The sequence below is a fragment of the Ochotona curzoniae genome, unplaced genomic scaffold, assembly GCF_017591425.1.
Source record: "Ochotona curzoniae isolate NIBS_2020 unplaced genomic scaffold, NIBS_Ocur_1.0 contig_43, whole genome shotgun sequence".
Taxonomy (NCBI): domain Eukaryota; kingdom Metazoa; phylum Chordata; class Mammalia; order Lagomorpha; family Ochotonidae; genus Ochotona; species Ochotona curzoniae.
Genome location: NW_024466218.1, coordinates 10,998,292 through 11,004,533, shown reverse-complemented (window position 1 = coordinate 11,004,533; position 6,242 = coordinate 10,998,292).

Below are 6,242 nucleotides of genomic sequence, written 5' to 3'. Positions count from 1 at the left end.
AAGAAGAAAGTGGAGCCAAGCCTTAGCTACTTGAAACTCCGTGGCTGCATTTTGGCAAGGAGGCTGGTGGAACCAGGCGTTTGGGCCAGAGCTGCCTGTCCTTCAGGGGATTAGGTGCCCAGGTACCCTTTCACTGTGGTGTGGAGCCCTGCTCCACCCCCTCCAGGCCAAAAGAAAAAAAAAACAAAGCTGAAGCAGGTGGCAGCTGCCCAGAGCCTGGCTTCTTTTTGTCCAGATGGCACCAGCCCAGTGTCCTTGAGTACCTTCCGGTTACTGGCACCAAGAGTGGGAAAGGGTGCTGTGTAGTTTCCCCCTACCCCCACAGCAAGGAATGCAAGATGATGGTCAAGAGAGAAGGGGAAACTTTCCTCAGCCTGTGTCACTGAAGCATTTAAAGTCACTCAAGGGCTGCTTGTGACACACAAGGTGAAGCCCATTCTTCTGGGAAACCTGAAAGTCTCTAAAAGGTGAGAGCTGCTGTTCCTTCCTTGCCCCAGCACCTACTGCAAAACAGCCCAGGAAACTGCCAGCTTTCTTGCAGGTAGAGACGAGGAGAGAGGGAGCCAGGGTCCCTCATCTTCCCCTCCCCTTCGATTACAGAAGGAGCACTTGGAGCAGGGCTACTCCTTTGCTGATTCCCAGTTGGGGATTTCCAACACTGATGTTGGATATTTCTCAGATATACTTTTTCAGACTGTCTGGGAGTCCTGCCCATGCACACTGTCACTCTTGGGTTCCTCAGAGTCTCAACTGTCTCGAGGGTCATGTGGACACCTGCCGAAATGCAAATTTCTAGGCAGTATCTGAGACCTTCTGACCAACACAGGGAGGGGGTCCAGGTCCAGGAATCAGCATTTGATAAATATCCCAGTGGTGCACACAGGAATGTGAGAACTGACTATCCACGTGCACAGGCAAGCTTGTATGCCAGATACCAGGAACCCTTCTTTTCCTGTTCCCCTACTAGGCTGTCCCCACTGGGAAGCTCTGAATTCCATACGTCAGGTTGTTCTCATGGCAGCCTCCAGGGCACACAGAGCCAAACCAAACTGCAAATTGTAAATATTCTTAGTGATGAGTCTTGCAGGGTTTGGAACGGTGGGTAATCAATCAGGTGTTGGCATTGCATTTCCACCTGTGTGGGAACAGGGGGAGGTGAGGGAGGTTTCAAAACACCCCATGACAAAGATTGAACTGGGCTGAACATTTTTTGAACTCATAAGATTCCAATGTGCATCTGATGTTGAGAGCCATCCTTTAAATGCAAAGATCTCACATGGGATGCATTTTCTTATTCCCAGATCTGCAGCTCTCTGCCCGGGGACCATGGGCAGTTTGGAAGGGAATTCCTCAAGGGGTTCTGTGCATGTATGTACACTTAAAGATCCTTTTTACATAGCATCCTGTGCATGAATTGAAAGTAAGAGTATCACTTTTGATTTCTCCCTCTTCCATCATTACATTCACTTTGTTCAATCATCCCCTGATTTCTTACTCTTCTCTCACACTGTCCCTGCCCTATCCACCTCGGCTTTCTGAAGCCTGCCTGAGAGCACTCTCCTCCTGCCTGGACACTTTCTGTGACCTAATCTCCCTTTCCAACATTCTGACCATTCCCCTCTGCTTCCCACTCTGTGGACAAAGGGCCTTTCCACAAATTTCAGCTACTCTGTGCATCATGTGTGTCTGCTGTGGATGTGTCGCCAATGCCTGGTTGGTTCTGGCATTGGTCTCTAGAGTCCAAATGGTAAGCTCTGCTTCTTAAAGACAATTAGTTGGATTTGAGAAATCAGAATTTTCCCACCAAACCACACTGAGGTAATCCAGAGTGTTCTGGCTGGAGTTCAACTTTTTCCTTGTATCTGATACTTCACTGCAAGAGAGAAGTAGGTACTGGGCATGGTTTGGGACTACCCATAACATGCGTTCCAGGGCCAGGGTAGTCCACACACATAGTGTGTGAGTGTGTGTCCATGTGTTCCATCTCCTATGTTAAAACATGCATTCCTGGGCCTAACGTGGTAGAGAAGCAACTAGAGTCCTCGCCTTGCACATGCTGGGACCCCATATGGGCACAGGTTCGTGTCCTGGCAGTCCCACTTCCCATCCAACTCTCTGCCTGTGGCCTGGGAAAGCAGTTAAGGATGGCCCAAGGCCTTGGGACATTGCAACCATATGGAAGACCCAGAAAAAAGCTCCTGGCTTCGAAGCAACTCAGTTCTAGCTGTTGTGGGCACTTAAGGAGTGAATTATCAGAAGATCTTCCTCTCTGTCTCTCCTCCTATTTGTATGTCTGACTTTCCAATAAAAAAATAAATCTTTAAAAAAATAAATGTGTTCCATATCAGAGCCCTGGTTCAAGTTCTGGCTGCTCTGCTTCTGTTCCAGTTTCTTGTTAATGAGTCTGGGAAAGCAGTGGAGGATGGCCCAAGTACATGGGCTCCAGGTGTCTACATAGAAGACCAACAAGGAGTTCTAGACTCCTGGCTTCAGCCAGCCCGTTCCTGGCTGCTACAGCCATTTTGGAAAGTCAACAAATGGATGGAAAATTTCTTTAAGTCTTTTCTTCATTTGTTGCTTAGTGTTTCAAATAAATAAAAGCATGCATCAGGATCTAAACCTATGTTGTAGTTAATTTGGCACCTGATTGAAGAGCAAACATGTTTTCAATGAGACTAATTTCTAAAGCCTTTGGGAAAGATAGTAGTCCCATAATACTGTTCTTCAGTGATTATACCTGTTCCGTTTCAGATTGTATTTATTGAGTGTTCAACTAGAAAGTAAAGGACAAGGAAAGAAGCTGATGGAATATGGGAGCTGACCCATCGTCAAACAGGACACATACCTTGAGACAGGTTGAAAAGATTTTATCATATTCTGTCTGCTGGGAATGTGTAGACTATTTGTGTCCCAGTTCAAACAAAAAAACTTGAAATATTGTTGAGACAATTAGAATTTTGATATTTGAAATATGTAGGAGTTCTTACTAATACTTCTAGTTGTGATGATAATATTGTAATATTAAAAAGTGCTTGTTTTAAGAGACATACTGGAAGTTATATGGATAAAATGATATGCTATCAGGGATTTGTTTCAGGGTGACGTGGGCAAGGGGAAGTGGATAGGAACAGTGTTGAAACAAGATTGGCCATGAGTCAGTTATTGTTGAAATTGGGTGATAAGTAACGGCTCATTATTCTCAACTTTTGTAGGTGTTTGAATATATCAGAAATTTTTAGAGTATTGAATGTTTTTATGTGATAAAATTGGTACTCTGCCTTAACTTGAACTGACTTGTATACACTTAAAGATGCTCCTGAATGGTACGAGGTTGTGAATAGAAAAAAATACCCTGTAACTAAAGATGTTCATGAACAATAGATTAGAAGTTAGAAGGAAGACCCACAAGGCAGATGTTGTCCTTTACATGTTCTTAGTAGAGATCTCATTGTGTGTTTGTTGTCCTGGAGTGCTGTTGAATATTTATAAATATTTCCTGTGGAGAGGTTAAGTAGTAGGAGGAATAGGGAGATAAAAAACATCAGCTTTTGAGTTTCTTTTTGGGTGTAAATATATTGAACTGGGCCCAGTGTACTGGCTAAATTGATTAATACTCCTCTTGCAAGCACCAGGATCCCACATAAGCACCATACAGATGCAGGGTCCCAAGGCTTTGGCCCATCCTTGACTGCTTTCCCAGGCCTCATGCAGGAGCTAGATGGGTAGTGGGACCACTGGGACATGAACTGGCACCCACATGGGATCCCAGTATGGGCAAGGCAAGGCTACTGTGCCAGGCCCAGCATTGTGATGTCTAAACTCCTGTAGAGTGCACCAGGGAGAGGAAGAGATGGTAGATAACACCTACTGGCCCTTAAAAAATTGTCATTGCTCTCTACCTTCTTGGGTGTTCATCGTGTATAATACCATTGGTTGTTTCCTGCATAATAATAGGACATAAAAACTTTAGAAAAAGGTTTATTTTGGTTTAAGGGCTTAGTAGGGGAATGAGAAGTTGTTTCCCTAACCCGGTCTTGTTCCCCCAATTTGCACACGAACCACTCCTGAGTCCACCTGATTTCCTTCCATGACTCAGTGGCCTGTCCTCTGGTACTTCTGTTTCAACTGTGGACAAAGCCTTTCCTGGGAAGAGTCAGTATTTTCCTGGCCTACAGGATGCTGACTGCTGACAGGTGCACAGTGTGTACCAAACACTGCTCTCCCCAACTTGGGATCAGGAAGATGAGTCACATCCACCAGCCCCTGTGACCTGGAGCCTTGGATCTTTCCAGAACTGTGAGGGGGGCATGGCCTGGGGTTTTACAATGTGAAATAATGTGAAGGCTTTTTTTTTTTCAGAGATCTAGCCAAGGCCTTGGTGACTGATATCTGCCCTAATAACAACAGGGGAGGAAATTGCTAAGTTAGAGATAAAGATGAGAGTTTCTGATCTTTTCAAACAAAAAGTCCCTTCATAGTCAACATCAGACCCTGGAAAATGACAGTGTAAAAGTACAGATTTATACAGTTCTCCTTAATTCCTTGCTTGACTAACTGGAAGGCTAACCTAACAATAAATACCAACTCAACTGTTGTTTTGTTTTGTTTTGTTTTGTTTTGTTTTGTTTTAAGATGTGTTTTTAATGGAAAGGCAGATTTATGGAGAGAACAGGAGTGGCAGATCTTCTGTCCGCTAGTTCACCCCAAATAGCCATAATGGCCGAAGCTGAGCTGAACCAAAGTCAGGAGCTTTTTCTGCATCTCCCACATGGGTACAGGGTCCCATGGCTTTGGGCCATCCTCTATTGCTTGTTCAGGCCACAATCAGGAAGCTAGATGGGTAGTAGAGCAGCTGGAATACGAACTGGTGCCCATATGAGATCCCAGCAAATGCAAAGTAAGGATTTAGTCACTGAGCTACCATGCTCAGCTCAACTCAACTGTTTTCTGTGAAATGTGATGCTGCCATTTCTTTGCTTATGGAGTAGTAGAGCTCAGAAGTTTTAGGTTCAACCTCAAGCATGGCTACAAGAATGAGGAGAATAGCCAGGAAAGAATACTCCAGAAGGTACATGTTGAGGAGCACTTAAGGATACACTTGGACAAGAAGGGAAAAGCATGGTATCATTGCCAAGGCAAGGGTGTTCTCAGAGTTGGCTAAGATGCACATTTGCTTTCAGAAAGCATTTTCTGGGGCAGGTATACGACATAGAAACTAAAACTTGGGGTACCCACATCCAATATTGTAGTGATGGATCAAGTCCTGACTGGAGTTCTGGCTATTCACTTCCTGGCCATCTTCCTGCTATTGCATGTTGGAGGATAGCAGATGGTGACTCAAACACTGGAGCCCTTGCCACCCATGTGGGAGACCTGGGTGGAGTTCTAGGCTCTGGGTTTGGCCTGACCCTGCCCCAGCTATTATAGATATTCAGAGAGTGAACAAGCAGATGGAAGATTCCTTTTTCTGTCACTCTGCCTTGCAAGCAGATGAAAATAAATAAATAAACAAAAAGAATGTCCTAGACCTATAGTGAGGACCATTTTATTTGTAAGAAGCTTTAAAAATTATTTTCATCTTTTATCTTTCGTCTCTATTTAAGAGAATATAGAATAGAAATTTAAAGTCCAAAATATAAATGTCAGATTTAAAAGTGAAAAAAATCATCTGGAATGTTGCCAGATGATAACAAAAACAAAGCCATAAAGCTATAGATGAGCCCATTTTTGTAATTTAAAAAAAAAATCTTTAAGATAGAATGTGAAGGCTTGGTATTGTAGTGAGTTAAGCTGCCGTCTGGGACACCAGCATTCTGGATAAGCTCTTAGCCCCTGTCTTTGGCCTAGCTTAGGCTTGGCCACTGTAGCCTTTTGAGGAATGAACCCAGAAGGAATTCTCTCTCTCTCTCTTCCTCTTTCACTGCCTGTTTCCTTCTCTTAATGTAACTTTGCCTTTCAAATGGATAAATAGATCTTTAAAATAAATAAGTAAAGTTGAAAAATGAATGGATTCATGCCAGTTGATTGATAGTTGTCCTTTTTTGAGAAGGGAGCATAAGCATTTGCGAAATCTTGGAAAGAACAGAGTTCTGCGTTGACAGGATTGCTGTTAGTTTTCTATGGAACTTCAGCTCATCCTAGAAGTTGGGCCTCTTTTTGCTGCTGATTTCCCCAGGTTTCAAGGAAAGCCCACTGTATACCTTAGGACACAGGACCTTCTCTGTGCCTGCTCTCTACCAGGT